The sequence below is a fragment of the Cryptomeria japonica genome, chromosome 8 (assembly GCF_030272615.1).
Source record: "Cryptomeria japonica chromosome 8, Sugi_1.0, whole genome shotgun sequence".
NCBI lineage: Eukaryota > Viridiplantae > Streptophyta > Pinopsida > Cupressales > Cupressaceae > Cryptomeria > Cryptomeria japonica.
Window position 1 is genome coordinate 661,811,699 of NC_081412.1, and position 18,397 is coordinate 661,830,095.

The window sequence follows — 18,397 nt, forward strand, 5'->3', positions numbered from 1 at the left end:
CATGTTGTTTGTAGATGACTTCTCAAGAATGATGTGGGTTGTATTCTTAAAAGAAAAACTTGAAGCCTTTCACATGTTTAAGGTCTTCAAGGCTCGAGTAGAGAGAGGAACCAGTAAAAATCTGAAATGTCTGAGATCAAATAGAGGAGGAGAGTTCACATCTCAAGAATTCATGAAGTACTATTTAGAACAGGGGATTATGAGACATATGTCTGCACCCAGAACACCTCAGGAGAATGGGGTTGCTGAAAGAAGGAACAAAACTCTAATTGATTGTGTGAGGACTCTGATGATACAAAATGATATTGCACATATCTTCTAGAGAGAAGCAGTAAAAACTATTGTGTACACCTTGAACCAGATACAGGTGAAGAAAGGAACAAATAAAACTCCCTATGAATTATGATGTGGATACTCACCCAATGTGATCTATTTCAAAGTATTTGGAATTAGGTGCTATATCAAGAGGGATGATTACTCTAGAAAGTTCGATCCCAAGAGTGATGAAGGAAGCTTCTTAGGTTACTCCACAAAGAGTAAAGCATATCAGTGTTTGAACAAAATGACCGATAAGATTGTGGAGAGTGCCAATGTCAGAGTGGATGAGTTCTCTGAGAAAAATGAACAGGATAGCAATAGTGAACCAGTGGATTATCAAGGATTCGAGTACACTGTACCGGTCAAACCTGCTGAAGAAAATCTTGTTATAGTGACAAATGAGGAAGCATGTGAAGTAGAACCTGCACAACTAGTAGAAGAAGCTCCAAGAAATGAATTGGTACTAGAAAGGTATGTTAGAAATAATCACTTCGCTGAAAATATCATTGGTGACAAAGATGTAGGAGTATTGACTAGAAGAAGAGCAAGAGAGAATGTCTGTTTGCTCTCCAAAATTGAGCCCAAAATAGAAAAGGAGGCTCTAAAAGATGAAGACTGGGTCAAAGCCATGGAGGAGGAACTAGAACAAATTGAGAAAAATGAAACTTGGACTCTAGTGCCCAGAACAAAGAACAAAAATGTGATAGGTACCAAATGGGTGTTTAGAAACAAAGTGGATGAAACTGGTCAAGTAGTAAGACATAAATCAAGGTTAGTCTGCAAAGGGTATGCTCAGGAAGAAGGTTTGGATTATGGAGAAACCTTTGCACTGGTGGCCAAGTTGGAAGGGGTCAGAATCTTGCTTGCTTATGTTGCTTACAAGAAGTTTAAAGTTTACCAAATGGATGTAAAATTGACATTCTTAAATGGTATTTTAGAAGAAGAAGTGTACATAGAACAACCAGAAGGGTTTGTATCAGAAGATGGAAGAGATATGGTATGCAGGCTGAAGAAGGCTCTATATGGGCTAAAACAAGCACCAAGAGCTTGGTATGAGAGGCTACACTCATATTTGTTAAGCATAGGGTTCATGAGAACCAGTGACAATAATAACTTGTATTTGAAGACTGGAGAAGAAGGAAAACATCTAATTGCAAAAAAATTTGTAGATGAAATCATCTTTGGAGGAGATGATGAGATGAGCAAAGGTTTTGTAGAACAAATGAAGAAAGAGTTTGAAATGTCCATGATCGGTGAAATAAAATTCTTCATTGTCCTGCAAGTATCTCAGCTAAAGAATGGTATATTCATTAGCTAGACCAAGTACATAAGGGAAATATTGAAGACTTGTGGAATGGAAGATTGTAAACCTGTTGGAACTCCAATGGTTACAGGTTGCAAGCTCTCCAATAATGATGAGGCTCATGAAGTGAATGAGACACTTTACCGATGCATGATCTGTGAGTTGTAGTATGTAGTACATAGTAGACTGGATATAGCACAAGTTGTTGGTTTAGTTGCTAGATTTGTTGCAAATCCGAAAGAGACTCATCTGGTGGCAGTTAAGAGAATATTTAGATACCTTAAGGGGACTTATGAGTATGGTCTCTAGTATCCACATCAGGGAGATTTCAACTTAAGTGTCTTCACCGATGCAGATTGGGCAGGGAACATTGATTACAGAAAGAGCACTAGTGGAGGTGCATTTTTTCTTGGAGACAGGATTGTGTCATGGACAAGAAAGAAATAGAATTGCATCTCTCAATCCACAGCTGAGGTAGAGTATGTGGCTACTATAATCAATTGTACATAGGTAGTATGGATCAAGCAATTATTGGAAGGTATCCAAGAAAAAGGTGACTGAACTTGTGGTGATTCACTATGACAACACCAGTACTATCAACATATCCAAGAAGTCGGTGATGCATTCCAAGACAAAGCATATAGCTATCAAATATCACTACCTCAGGGAATAGGTTCAAGAAAAGGAAGCGAGGTTGGAGTATATACCAACAAAAGAATAGGTGGCTGACATCTTCACCAAGCCACTATAGAAGGACACCTTTGAATACCTCAGAGGTAAGCTAGGGGTGATACCCCTACCTGCATTAAAATAAGTGAAAAAGGGCTCTACATCAATCTGGGGAGATATCATAATAGTGTTTGAGTATTGGTAAGTAGTGTCGAGCAGAAGTTGCTGAAGCAGAGGTTTGCCAAAAGTGGTTAGAATGGTTTGTTGGAAATAGAGTATTACCAGTGTTAGGGGGAGATATTCATTACTCAGAGTAGAAGTAATGACCGGTATAGAAATAAAGAAAGACTAGAAAGAAAGTACATGCAAGAGCAACTCATCAGACAAATTCTGAAGCATTGCCATCAATGCCAAAGGGGGAGATTGTTGGCATTGTCAAAACCGGCTAATCCAGTGAATTGGTTTATTAGCTAAGATTTGTCATTGATGACTAACACTGACCGATGGAGTTGTGTATCTTAGTAGCAAAGGTGATGGCTTGTATACAACATACAACATCAGAGATAGATGATCAAGGTTCAATAGGCTCAAGGGAAGACATACTAAGCTAACTGGTCTGTCATTCAAGAAGATCGGTGTTATGACCAGATCTTCAAGTTGGCCATTTTGAAGATGATGAAGTCAAAGAAGGTGACTTAGGAAAGAAGGCTTGAGGTTTTATGCAAACTGAAACCTAATTGGCAAATAGGAAAAAAGGCCCGATAGAAACATTGCAAACCGATATCAAAGGATGAACTGGTAATGAAGAGTGTAGTGGTATACCGATACACCGATGAAGTAGAAGGAAGATAGGTAGTCACCGTAAATCTCAGAGTGATGATCGGTTACATAGTTGTGATGGGAAAAGGTGAGTTGGTGAGTTTGTGTCAATGCCAAACTAAAGGTTGGTGAAGTCAACTTCAGTTATCATGCAGTGAGTGCATGATTACTTGCGGATTTTTTGGTTCACATTTAAAAGACTGGACTCGACTAGAAGTTGCTATTTTTAGGGGATGCAGTGACAAATTTGGATGAGTAGTTGGTGGAATTTTTGTAGGGCACGTAGAGAAAGAGCGGGAGAATTTGAATTTGAAATCTATTGAAATATGTGATTGCATTGATTAAGGAAACACCTAAAGGCGATGATAGAGAGTGTATAAAGTATTTTGAGTTGATACAAAACTTCTTGATTGAAAAATTTGCAAAGAGAAGATCCTGTGAGAGGCGATCCAAAGTGCAGAGTGAAGAGAGAGGAAGTACTAAATGATTTAGCAAAGCAGAGTGTGGATGAAGTAGACTAGTAGAGTGCAGAGTCGAGGGTATGCGTAGAGGACCGACAAAGTATAAGCAGAGAATCGGTGTAGTGCGAAGCAGACACAACCGGTGTAGATAGAGTATGATTTTCATTGTGATTTGATCAAGCTATCAGTAGTTATTCCAATATATCAACTTCTTGTTTCTTTTTAACCATTGCAACTCAAATTTGTTAACCACGTGGACTTTAACATGTCCCTTTGTAAAATCCCTTAACTGGGTGACATCTTAATTGATGATCCTAAGTCCTCTAACAAGGCTACCTTTAACAGGGTAAAGGCACTAACATGCCTTAAATAATTTTTTTTTAACTGGGTGGCACCTAACAGTGTCTTTCTAATCTCCTAATAGGGATGGCTTCTCATCGGGCATACTCCAGAAGAGTGCAAATTTTGTGAGTTTCTACTCACACCGTGGTTTTCTCCCATTTGGGTTTCCATGAGATAAATCTTGGTATTACTGTGTATCTTTTATGCATGCATGTTCTTCTGCAATAACTGTTTGTATTGATGAATATTATGTTAGTGCATACTTGAGTTAAAAGATTTTAATTTTGTAAAAATGGCAAAGTGTTGATTCACCCCTCCCCTCTTAGCACCAGTTGGGACTAATAGACTTATTATTATGTTTTTAAGTTATGAATTGTTTTGTCGATAAGAGAAAAGTGTAATGAGTGGGAAAATATAAAAGGTGACTAGATTCAATGAACCTAGAGAATTGTTTTAAGGTTCTTAGCCGACTTAACAGAGTTCTTTATAAGGTGATGTAAGTTGTATGATTTCATAGATCAAGAGTGAGAATTTGATCATGCAGTTGAAGGAGAAGTTAGGTTTTGACATTTAGTTGGTGATAGAGCCTAAGTAGAAGTGGATCTAATGAGGCACAAAGGTGCTAACTTCAAATCAATTGAACTTGTTGTCTTCCTAATAGTTGCAACAAGAAAATCCTCTAACAAGGTCACTCCTAACAGGGTGTGGTAGGATCCTAGAAGGTCTGAAGGTGAAATCCTTTAACCAGGCGACACATTATCTTGTGTTTGTAAATCCCAAAAATGTGGGTAGCTTCTAACAGGGCTGGGTCCTAACAGTCCTTATTGTATAGCTCTTAACCAGGCTAAACCACTCTTAATTAGGTGTGCCCCTAACAAGGTGGTTGTATGACCTTAACTGGTTAGATCTCTATACCACAGTTAGAAGATCCTTGTGTGTACTAATTCCCACCGTGGTTTTTCCTAGTTGGGTTTCCACATGAAAAATCATTGTGTTATGGTTTGCATGCTTTGTTGTATGTTTACTTACGTGGTTATATTTCTTGCATGCTTAATTTTTTTTAAGTTGGTGAAAGTTATTATCAGATTTATTAAGTTTTTTTCTTGCATTGATTCACCCCCTCCTTTTAGTGCCTTATAATTTTATCAGCCACATGTTTTAACTATGAAAAGGTAGGACACTGAACCTTAGAGTGTTGGACATAAAAGAGGCTTAGATGCACATTCTATGGAGGAGATAATCATACCATATTACCAGGGTTATAAATATAAAGACTTCTATAGGGATATGGATAAATCATCTTGGAGTGACAAAGTTTAGAAAGGAGCTAGAGAAATCTAGAGAATACCTTTTAGGGAATTCAAAGTCATCATAGGATGGATGTGTGGACCTTTGAAACATTGCAAGAATAAAATTCCAAGGAAGAGGTCGTAGTGGAGAAAAAGAAGGAGCACATAAATAGGAGAAAAGAACATTTTGTTACTTGACAAGAAAATGATATGAAAATCAATTTGAAGAAGTCAGTAGTGGAAGAAGGTTTTGAAATCTGTTATGACTTGGATGAGGTAGATGAAGAAGAAGCAAAAGAAGAATTTCCTTGTTCACCCTTGATAAAACACAACACAACAAAGGTGTGAAGGATGCAATGACACTAATTACTCTATTGTTGCAAGAGGAGGTAGCTGGATTAACTAAGCAAGACACCCAAGCCTTGAAGGAGCTAATAATAGTACTAAGAAAGAACAAACTAATTATCAAAATAAAGCAATTAGGGAAATATCCTACCATCTAACACATGGGAGAAATTGGGTAGACCACACTTAGTGAAAACCCCTATGAACATATGTCTAGCAAATGGGTCCCAAATGAACACAATGTGTACTGGGAAATATGCGGAGGTTAGCATTAAAGGGGTTAAGAAATGTATTTTTGAAGTGGTCTAAATGAAAGAACCTTTTCACACATTTAGGGCTCTACTCAGGCTTAAATAGTTTATAGATTCCAATGGTATCATTTATTCAAAAGATGAAGAGATTTCTTTTGTAGATAATACACAAATAGTAAATATCCCACTAAAAATTGACGAAAGGTCATATATGGAACCATGACACTCCAACCAACCCATCTGTAAGTTATCTAACCCCACCCAAAGTGAGGATACCTCGACAGAAAAGAACATCAAAAAAGGCATCTCTCATATCAAGCTACCAAGATTCTCTTGAGTAGGGAATTTGTTATAAAGTAAATTGTAGCTATAGATAAAATATTTCCATTGGAGTTAGCAGGGATGAAAACACTCCAAGATACACTACTATGTAGTGCTACTTGTTGGTGGAACACAAATAAGAAGAACATTCTAGATTGACACACTTTTAACATCCTTATCAAAATCTAGTATCAACAATAGGATGGAGAATACCCTAGGTAGCGTCTACAAATATGAAGGTATCATCTCCCTAAAGGATCACCTCTAAAATAATGTGGTAACCTACACTAAAGATAGGGAATATGATAATTTCTTGTACATACAACTCTTCTATTGGACCCTAATATTGGTCACTCAGACTTGGTACATTAATCAAGAAAGAAGAGAAGAAACTAAGGACTAGGACATAATGTTTACAAATTTTAATCACACACTCTTTCTAAGATAATCAAGAATGAATCCAACTTTCCCTATTTAGGATCAATGAGATAATATTTATATCTATTTTGGAAAATATATCTCTTGCAGCCAATTCACCAGCTTGGAGTGAAGGTGTATGGAAATTAATTGAATGGATAGATAAGCATGCATAACTAGCCCAAAATTGATGCTATACAAATCATATAGATGAAGAAGAAGGGGTACCTAAGTTAAACATTGAAGTATGAAAAGGAGAAAGAGAAATAGAACTATAGAAGGATTACAAATCCATGCGACTATAAAAAACCTATCCAACTTTAGGAGGAAAACATTGTTACAGTAGGAAACTGAAAAATGGCAAAAATAGGAGACTATTGAGATGAGTCCACTATGGGAGCCATTACACAACTCTTGACATAATATGAAGAATTATTACTATAGACATTCATTGAGATGAAGGGCATTAAATAATAAGTTTGAACTATGAAGATACAACTCATAGAAGGAACCAAACCAATTTGAAAATAACCATGCCACCTAAACCTTAACATAAAGCAAAAAGTCAAAATTGAATTGGATAAAATGTTGGCAACAAGAATAATAAAACCAATGGATGATTCTTAGTGGATAAGGCTGATGGTAATATAGAATAAAAAGATAGGAGACATTCGAGCATGTGTAGACTTCCATAAATTAAATAAGGCTTTCTTACATGATCCATTTCCCACACTGTTCACTGAGGAAATCGTGGAATTAGTAGCTAGGGGAGAAATCTATTCTTTTGCTGGTGGTTTTTCAAACATGAATAGGTCCAGATAAGAGAAGAAGATTAGCCTAACACTACTATTTCTATAGAATGGGGTTCCTTCATGTACATGGTAGTGTCGTTTGAACTTAAGAACATATCGATTGTATTCAACCGCATTATGGTAAACACATTCAAGAAATTCATTCATGTCTTTCTCAAAGTATACTTCGATGATTGGTTTGTGTCCATGGATTAGTTAAAGATCACGCGCAAGCACTTTGGAACATGCAAGAAAAGTGCAAAATCATGCAAATTTCCTTGAACCAAAAAAAATTTATTTTTGCAATACCATTTGGGACACTCCTAGGACACATCATATGCAAAGAAGGTCTAATGGTGGACCCAATGAAGATAGCTCTTATCATGACTCTCTTACCCCCTAAGATAGCTCTTGTCATGACTCTCCTACCCCCTAAGATAGCATCAAAAGTCAAAATATTTTTGGGATACACCAAATACAATAGGAATTCCATCAAAGGCTCTGCTACTATAGCTGCCCCAAAGGAGGAACTACATAAGAATAGAAAAATAAACAAGCTCATTGAATGGACTCCAAAATGCCAATGATCCTTTGATACTCAAAAAAAAAGATAGCCAAACCTCCTATATTAATTTTCCCAGACTGGAATGTTTGATTTCATGTACATGCTGATGCCTCTAGAATAGTTATAGGTGTTGTGCTAGCTCAACCTAGGGGAAATAAATATTACTTGGTAGCATTTTTTAGTCAAAAATTGTCTAAGACAGAAAATAACTATACCACCACGAAAAGGGGGGCCCTTTCTATTGTCTATATTTTACATAAATTCAAAACTTACCTCATATCAAACCATTTCACCTTCTATACCAACCATGAACCTTTGAAATTCCTTCTCAACCTACTAGAGATACAAGAAAGCATATGTAGGTGGCTCCTACTATTTCAAGAGTTGAATTTTGACATAATGGTCAAAACCAAAAGGAAAAACTAAAGACCAAATTATCTATCTATAATTGATGCCAAAGAAGAACTTGAGGACTTTGATGAAGAAGAATTACCACAAACATATCTATTTTAGATTACAACAGTATTCCATGAAATTTCATGATGTAGACGAATTTTTATCAACTAAATGATATCATCTAGATATGTGTCCAAACGATAAAAAAACTACTATTATCAACCCTCTTTCTAGAGCATCCAAAGAAGGATTTATCATTGCCAAAGTAGATTACCTCACTAAATGGGTAGAGGTTGAACCTACTAGGGATTGCACAACATATACGATAATTAACTCTCTTTAATAGAACATCATTAATCACTTTGGGTGCCCTCTAAGCATCACAAGTGGTGAAGGGAAATATTTTATTAACAAGACTATCAAGTAACTCTTAACTAGTTTCATGATCAGACAAAACCAAAGTACCCCCTACCACCCACAAGCTAATGGGGCCAGTGAAGCCTTAAAAAAAATCCTTGGAACTACCTTAACCAAAATGTGTAATGAAAACTAACAAAATGGGATATCAAGATACTCGCAGTACTATGGGCATACTGGATAACTTATAAGTGGGTAGACACACATTCACCCTTTGAACTATTATATGGCCTTGAAGCTACACTATCCATGAACTTCATTGTAAATAACCTCCGTGCAACACTTACCCTTTAGCTTATATAAGATGTTTGTTAAGGAATGACTTAAAAACTAGAAAGGTTGGAGGAAGATTGTTAGATTATAGGACACATAATCGAAAGGAGAAGAAAAGAAGTCTTGCAGGATCAAAATCTCAGAACAAAGCATTTTAAACTTGGGGACACTTTACTCCTATACAAAAACAAATTTAAAAAGTAGGGAAAAATTTAAGTTCATTGGCTTCATCGTTACTAGATTAATGAAATTTTAGTCAAGTGCCATTTGGTTGGGCACATTGGATGAGAAAATCTTACAATGCTACAATAGTGGATCTAGACTAAAACACTATCATCAAGATACTACAATCTAATTTACTTGAGGAAAAGTCAAGGGTTTTTCAAGGGGATAATGTTGATAAGAAAAAAGGCTATAGATATTGGTCTGAAAACACCAAAAGGTAATCTAGTAAATATTATTATATAATAAACAAACTAGGAAAGAGATTAGTTAGGAAGCTATGAGAAAAGGGTTGTGACCCTAAAGAGGAGATACAAGTAGAGATAGATAGTCACTAGGGAGACTAGGATTAAGAAGGTAAAGACTAAGATGATAGGGAGACAGGTATACTTGATAAAGAGGATATAGGGAATGTACATTGCATATTGAGATATTAATATAGAGATTTTCTTTTTTTGCTCCAATACTATGTATGATATTTGTAGCATCATAAATTGCATCCCTATGCAATTTTTTGCTCAGCTAGGCCTTATTTTAGAATGAATGGCCTCTCACATTTGATCATGTCCATCCCAATTCAATTCCACATCTTATTCTAGCTTCTCCTTCCTATTTTGGACCTCAAGTCCAAATTTGGGGCCACATTGGAGGGAGCAAGGTGCCTCGAGTGACCTACTCTTGGGAGCAAGTTGATTAGGGCATCCCACTCCACAATGTTTGGGCCCAAATTCAAACCACTTAATGGTCAGCTTGGTTAAGTAGAAAATCTTTGCTCGTGTCGGCCTGCTCTGAGTTTTACACCTGTAAATTATTGGGAGAGGTATATAAGAAAGGTATCCTCCCTCATTTTAGGTAGCACAAATTGGAATAGGAGAATAGAACAAGGAAGCAATTCAATTCAAGCATTAAAGGCATTTCATCCCACCATTTTCTTCATTATGACAACCTTCAACAACCTTCATGCAAGAATGTATTTTATGATTTTCTTTTATGTCTTTTTTAGAGTCATGTTATTGCATAAACATTTGTGATCATCTTCAAATAAGCATTTGCATCATCAAGATATAAGACATTTTCATTCTTAAATCTACCCTCTAGTACATATCAACACACTTTCCTTTCAAGTAGATTTCTATTCAATTTGAAGGTTGATTCCAAAATTGGGGCTTGACTTAGGAAAACCCCTTTCTACCCAATATTTTTCATCTTTTCTATGTGTAGGAAGAGGTGTTAGACCCATAAAAATAAGCACATATAAAGTGAGTGGAGATCTATAGTTTGCAATTCATTGGAGTTGAACAGTTGGGAGCAGCTCGAGTTGGGCACCTCAGTCTTAGGATTAGTAGGGAACCCTAGTACCTCTAGTTTTGCCTGAAATTTGTTCTGTATGTTGGTTGTAATCTTCTTTGTTAGATCTTCTTCCGGAATCAATTTCCTAATTCACAGTTTCCCTTTGCACACAAAAAGGTCATCGTTTCACCCTATTTTGCATCCCTCTTCTTAAAATTGTAGATCTGCCTTTCAACTCCCCCATGAGGGAACACTGAATTAACCTTGTGCCTAAGAACATTTTGGGCCATGTGGACCATTCTCCCTCTCAAGGTAATTAAAGAAAAAATCAGCCTAAGCTTCCTAGTTTTCCCATACAAGCTAGTAAGCCTTATTTCCCCACATTACAATATTTCTTCTAGATTGAGTAGTTAAACTAGATCTAGAATTCATTTAGTTGATCACCTCAATAGGACACCTTCAGGGTTAAAGATTACAACTAGTATAAATCCCTTGGGAACAAAACTCTGGTTTGTCTCGTTTAGATTTCCTGCTAACAAATGACATGGAATGGGGTTTGGGGCAGCACCTTGATTTAAAAAAAATAATTTTGCAACATGAAAATATTTTAAAATATCCTTTTTGTCTATGATGTTTAATGCAATTAAATAAACATGCTTTGTAAACCATAACGTCTATAATTAATGAAGCAATGATGTGATTTAGTAAGCAATGCAAGTACATAAGTAATACATTTAAAAAATGAATGAACATCTAAATCTGAAAATTTCATGCAAAAATCAGATTTGAAATTGAAAGTTTGAAATATGCAAGTGTATGACATGTTGGGTTCACCAAAATGAAATGTAGGGGAAATAAGTGTTCATTAGTCTAAGCATGCAAACTAGGAATCATTCCCAATCTTGTAAAATTTCATTGGAGAACAACCAATTAGGCCCAACTTTAGTCCCTTGGGAGAGTTGGGCACTTGTGATCGATTGTTCTCTTTTTGTTTTTGATGTGATTGGATATGAGGAAGAAAAGAAATGATACAAGAACAAGGTAAAAGAATGTTCTTATGCATATTTTGTCTCTCTTTATAAATTTAGATTTAACTACCTTTTGATTTATCTAGATAAGACCTTGTTGCACCTTACCTTTATGATAATCTATTTAACTTTTAATGGATCTTATGTGTGCATCTAGATGCATACACTTGTTGTAGGAATCGAGATTGGGAGAAGATGGATACATGGAAGGAGAAGTGTATGAGCAACTTGCAAAAGAGAAGGTACGTATACTTGATGACTAAAATACGTATTTATTTGTCGTTCCTTTATACTTCATGCAATGATTAACATATATTTTAAAAATGATACTCTCTATTATAGCTTAGATGATGTAATATGTTATTGCAATATTGCTTGTTGTTTTTTTTAAATTGCAATTTAGTCAAGATAATGTAGCATTGTTTGTTGTTTGTGTTCATTTTGGTGTGGAAATTTTAGGCATTATAGAATTTATTTTCTTATCTCTTATTAGATGTTGGTCTTATCATTTAGGGCAAAGTTTCCTTTCCAATTTTCCAATTTTTTCTATTCTTGACAAATATGAATTTAATATCTATTTTAGTTTCTGATTTGTGAACCTAATGCTTGTGAATTGTATTTATTGCACATTTATTCTCTATTATTTTGCTCTTTCTTGTAGACAAAATATTGTAGAATTCCTAGCTCTAACATGTTTAGTAGGTACTATTTCTTTGGCTTTTTTTTTTGAAGATATGTTTATTATTATAATAATAAATTATTTATGAAATAAATTAAAGTAACATTCTTTAAGGTCATTATAGTTGTTGATATCAATAATTTCATAATGGTAGTAATATTTATGTTTTTTTCTTGCCATTCACTATTATAATAGATAATGATATATCATTTTTAAGAACAAAGAGATAATTTAATTTTTAAATGGAATTGTTGAGGCTACTAATAAAACAATCAAGTGAATCTTAAGAAAAACATGTTTAATAAGAAAAATAATAATTGGGATACACAACTTGATCCTAAATTAAGAGCACATGCTACTAGAATCTACACTCCTACAAGGTTTACACTGTATTCTTTGATGTATGGAACAAAGGACATGATGCTTCTTGAGCTTGAGATGGAATTGATGTGTTGTTCATTCCACAAAATTATTGATGATTATATAAATAAAGAACATCATTTACAAGAGCTCAAAATCTTTAATGATAGAAGAGTAAATAGATTAGATAATTCATCAAGAATAACATATAGAAAATAAATCATTCAACAAAAAATCCAAATTGAAGATTTTATTCCTTGATATGAATCCAAACAATGCAAATAGTAAAAAGGAATTGAGAGGAAAATTTCAACCTATTTAGATTTTTTCATTCATTAATACCTTATCGTATCGCACTAGTACTTTTATCCTTTCTAATCATGATGGAAAAACAATGAATGTTTTCGCTGAAACATCATGCACTTAAAACAATATTTATATTGACTACCATAGGAAAAGGGGTTGTGTTCCATTGATTTCCATCTTTTCATACCCTTTATTATTTAAGATTCAATATTGTATTTAATTTTACTTGTGGGATGATCCACAATAGTGGGTTAATTTTTTAGTCAAAGTGGAACATTGAAATCAATTTTTTTAAAGCTAAATTTTACTTTTTGACACCTATAACAACTGAACTTTAAAAATTTGAAGATGATGTGAACTAGTAATTTTAGAGGTTTTGTGTATAAATTATACATACATACACATGCACATGCACATGCACATGCACATACACATACACATACACATACACATACACATACACATACACATACACATATATAATTGAAAAATAATCTATGAATCTTTTAATGTTAACTTTTAATAACTTTTCTATGATTATAAAATTTTAAACATAGATTCATAACACTAATATCTAGTCTACATATATTTTTTCATGATTTTTAAATATTTTTTTAAAAATGAGATTAACTAAAATTTAGGCATTGGTTTATTCCAAACAACATACGTTCTTTGTATGTATTTGAATTAACTTATTTTTATTGAAATGAGAACATTAATATCTAGTGTGTAGATAATTTTAATGTTTTATTATTATCTATTTAACAATTTTTTGTTTATGGAATAAAGGCCTTAACAATTGTTGAAGAAGGCATTTTTAATAAATATGGGTAAGCACTTTTGACTCAGAGATATGGACCTATGAGTTCATAAACATGGAACCTCATCCCCAACATAAATATTCAACAATAACACCCCAACGAAGTTTGAACCTTAGTGGAAAGAATAACAACACTATATTTAAACCATCACACTATGGTAATACTATGCTAAAAAATTTATGTTCCCTAGAAGATAGAAAATGCATATATTAAAAATTGTACTTGTTAAAAAGCTTATTTCAAGCTCTATAATTTAAAAAAATATCTTGTCTAGTTGATTCCATCTTAAGCTCCAACCACAATTTTGAAATTGAAAATTTTAAGGCTGTAGGTGGAAATGCCATTTCTAGGACCTTCATTCAAAGGTATCCAAGGACCTTGGAAGGACCTTGGAGTGAAGGTACATCATTTCCATAAAAAAGACTTTCAAATGAATTAAATTCCTACAAGTTGAAATTGCCTCCATTCAAAGGTATTTTTATATTTTACACCTTTAAACAAAGGTTCATTTTCATTTGAAGGTGAGTTTTGACTCACCTTCAAATGAAGGTACTTTAAAAAAAAAAAAAAACCCTTTGAATTCAAACATTTTTCCTACTTTAATTTCTCATCCAAATTGAAATATCTAATATCCCAAGTTTGGGACTCATTGTTGTGTGGTTACCCTATGCCTTTATGACCTTATTATTTTATATCAATTATATTTTTCATATTTATCTATTATAATTATAATTTTTTTTATAAAGCATTAGGTAAACTTTTAATGTCATGGGTGACATTGGCACGACACACCTTTTGGTACCATGTGAAATGCTTTTGACGTAGAGCCTTGAGCTATTAAGGGAAAGAACTACGGACCTCATCTCCATTTAACAGAGTTGAGGCTCAAAGCGACGAACACATTGGATCAGTCATGACACAAACCTGCAATCACAATGGCCCAATGGGGATTTGAACCTTGATGGACACAACACCACCACCACCAGTTAACTAACACACAATCTGATGAGCCCCATTAAAATTATAAATATTATCCCTCATTTGAAGATGTACTTATCTCAATAAGATAAAACAATTATATCTTTAAAATCATATTCGAGGGCACCATGTTTTTTATTAGAGCAAAAACAGGTTTTGAAGGGACCCAAAACCCTTTAACAAGAAAGAGTAGAGTTGACTTAACGAGGCATTAACCCCAAAAAAACCAACTAGAATAAAAAGGCCCTACACAAACCATAAGCAACATTACATCATATGGGCATAACAAAAAGAGCAGATACAAGAAACAAACTAAACAAAAAGAGCCTGAAAATAAAAAGCCAGCAAAGAACCAACATAGAAACAACACCTATCCAACACTAATCGAACAATCTCATGGACTACTCGATATCTTTTTCATTTTTCATCATAGTGGTGGTGATTTTCTTGAGCTTCTAAAAATTAGGAGGAGCGACAACCTTTCTCTTCAACATTCCTCTGGTCCTTTTGCTTGGTCCAAAATTGGTATCTTGCTCAATATTTGTATCCATGTCCACAATGTCCTTCAATTGGAATTTCTCCTTGAGACTTTTGATCATGTTTTTGAAACTATCCATAATAGCACTCAACACCCCATGGCTTGTTTTAACAACCGTCTTGATTGCATCCTTGATTTTATCCATCTGGTATACCTGAGTGGCCATCCTGGCTTCATAACCCTTTTTTAAGTCATAAAAAGCCTTCATTGTGGATTTAATACATTCTATGACTAAGGCCTTATCTTTCAATGACCTAGGGCTAATCTCATCAGTCACCTGCAACTTATCCATCTACTTAACTCTATCTTTGACCATCTCTAAATTACTGCTACTATCCCTCCGTTTTAACTGAGCATCCTTAATTTCATGAAAGATCCACTTAAATATATTAAAAGTGTCAACAACCCCATCCCTGGCCAAAGCCAAAATATCTGTAACAATTTTCTTCTTAGAGCCGAGCAGGTTTGAAGAAGGATCAAGATTGTTGGAAAAGGGTTGGCGACTCTCAGGGTTCTGAACAAGAGGAGAGTCACAAGAGGCTGAGGGAGAGTGAATCTTTCCCCGACTCCAATGATTAGCACTAGGAGCAACAACATGGTTAGGGCCAATTAGGGGGGGCTAGAATTGCACAAAGGTTCAGGTTTAAGGCTTTTAGTTGCAATGAATTTTCCCTTGCTTTTAGTGGTGGCCGCGTGAGGGGAGAAATCCTCATCATCGGTCTTTGTGTGGTAATCATCCTCTTGAGACTGAGTATTCTCTAAATCAGTATTAACCTCAAGGGGAGAGAACGACATAGGCAACAAGGAATTGGCATGTTCAAAAATAAAAAGGATGAGACCAACATGTAAAACATGGTACTTAATCAATTCCTTTTTATGTCTAGCTAAGCTATCATTTAAAGAGCTTGGAAGAAAAAAGGGGAAGAAAATTGTCACCTTGTTCTTGAAATGGTTTAGGAGAGAAAAATTATAGGCAATGGCCCTTGTATATCTGTCGTCAAGAGTGGCATACTTCATTAATACCTTCAGAATATTGCCCCATATTGTCTTGATCTTCGTCACATTATAGCTTGTCGACCATCTCTAATTAAGTCATGCTTCTCCTTCTCCTCTTTTGGGAAAAGATTTACAATGTTCTCAAAGAATCTTTGTAGAAATTAGCACCATTGGTAGAGAGACCCATAATTTCGATAATGAGGTCCTAATTGACAGCAAACTCTCTACTGAAAAAGAGAAACAAAGCCTTTACTGTAATTTTTGACAAAGGTTCTCGTAACCTTAGCTTTGTCTCCGTGTAATTTCTCAATATCGGTGGTAAAACCACCTTTTTACAAGATTCTCCAAATAGTAGTGTTATTCTTTAGCCTTGTACAATCTATGGGCTCCACTCACTTTAAGTCCCCCCCATTCTATCAAAACCACTGTACCCAAAAACCTGTTTGCAAACTGCCCAGACTCTGTAGCTCTCCATATAGAAAATGGACCCAAATTGTTTGTGCATACCATTTAATCCCACTCTTACCCATAAAATGAGCGAAATGAAGGCTCTAGAAAATTATTTAATGCCAATCTCCCAAGGGATGTCCTTCTCACGCTGTGCACAACTGGAATTCATTACAAAGGATCTCCGAGCCGAAAAAGAAAGTATCATGATAATCATTAAAACTTAAGTTCTCAGATGGCAAGGCTATCCAACTTAATAAGTACCTTAAACTTATCATCAAGATAGTCCCCTTCATGCCATATGATTTTCTCAAGGGCTTCAATTCCTATGTTGGCAAAATGATCCACCACCCTATTATTTTTCTCTATAGGTATGGGAAACTTTAATTTTTTCAAAGGAATTAATAATGGAATGAGATAATTTGATCCAAGTCACTATATTCCATGAAGGTTTGATTTCTCTTTTAAGACATTGAATAATATTATTGGAGTCCCTTCAATCCAAACCTTAGATTTTTTTTTTTGTTTGGCAATCAAAAGAATCTGAAAAGCTCCAATAGCTTTGATGATGTGATTAGTTTGGCTGCCTAAGGGAAGAGCCCCTTCAGAAATAAATGTACCATTACTCCCTCTAATAACTCCTCGACACCCAATAAGGCCAGGATTACTCTTAGTTGCACCATCAAAATTTAATTTAACCCACCCCAAAGGAGGCTCCAGCCAATAGGAAATCTCACAGGGTTTTCTTAATGGCTTGAAAAATCTAGCAATATCCAACTGGATTTGCCAAGCACTGGCCATCTTATGATCATACTCAGTGCATATATGAGTTTTAGTTCCCAGTTGATCACCATTGAGACAATTGAAGTTTTCTTTAACATTTCTTTGAATTTTGTGGAAAACAATCTCAACAGAAGAAGCTAGGTCTCTAGAAATCCTATTATTCCTCTCTTTCCATATACCCCAGACAAGATGCAGAAGGGTATAGGACCAGAGTCTTTTGATGACTTGATTTGTACTAGGAGCTCTCCATTGAGTGAACAAATCCAGCATAGAAGAAGGAAAGACCCAACTAAGATCCCAAGATTGGAGCATTCTCCCCTAGATTTCCTGAGCAAAGGGACATCCAATAAAAAGATGGGCAACAAACTCAACATTAGCCATACAAAGGATACACATATTGGGAAGGAGAAACCCTCTTTTACATAAATTATTAGTGGTTAGGATCTTTTTTTGGAGAAGAATCCATGAGAATATGTTGACCTTAGGAATGAGGTTTTGATCCAAGCCTTCGCCCAAACAAGGCTAGAGGTATACTGATTATGAGACACCAGGGAAAAATAGAAGACACTGAATACATACCAGAGGGATCAAATTTCCAAACCATCAAATTTTTCGCTTGAGTCACACTGGACGAATTCAAGAGAGATTGTAGAGGGTGTAATTTTAGACTGATCTGATTTAAATCAACCCAACAACCATTCCTTTAGTAATCTTCAACCATATGACCAAATCTTCTAATGCAATCATTGTAGAAGGGATTGAAGGAAGAATTAAGACAAAGAGGCTCATAACCAATCCAAGAGTCTTCCCAAAACCGAATACTTGAACCATTGCCTAACTTCCATCCAAAACCTTTTGGAACAAAATCTCTAGCCTTTATAATACTATTCCAGAGATATGATCCATGAGGTAATAAAATATTTAAATGAGGTAACTTGTCTTAAATACTTGCTATGTAATATTGAATTTCAT

At 35.0% G+C, this 18,397-nt stretch overlaps 1 long non-coding RNA gene across 1 annotated transcript in view; it reads left to right on the forward strand.

Annotated features, from left to right (window-relative positions):
* The window catches only part of LOC131049637 (uncharacterized), a 66,231-nt gene extending 54,542 nt beyond the window's left edge, over window positions 1-11,689 (forward strand). Inside the window, exon 7 of the long non-coding RNA XR_009358676.1 lies at window positions 11,675-11,689. This is a non-coding gene — a long non-coding RNA (uncharacterized LOC131049637). The remainder of the gene's footprint in view (window positions 1-11,674) is intronic.
* Window positions 11,690-18,397: the final 6,708 nt, after the last annotated feature.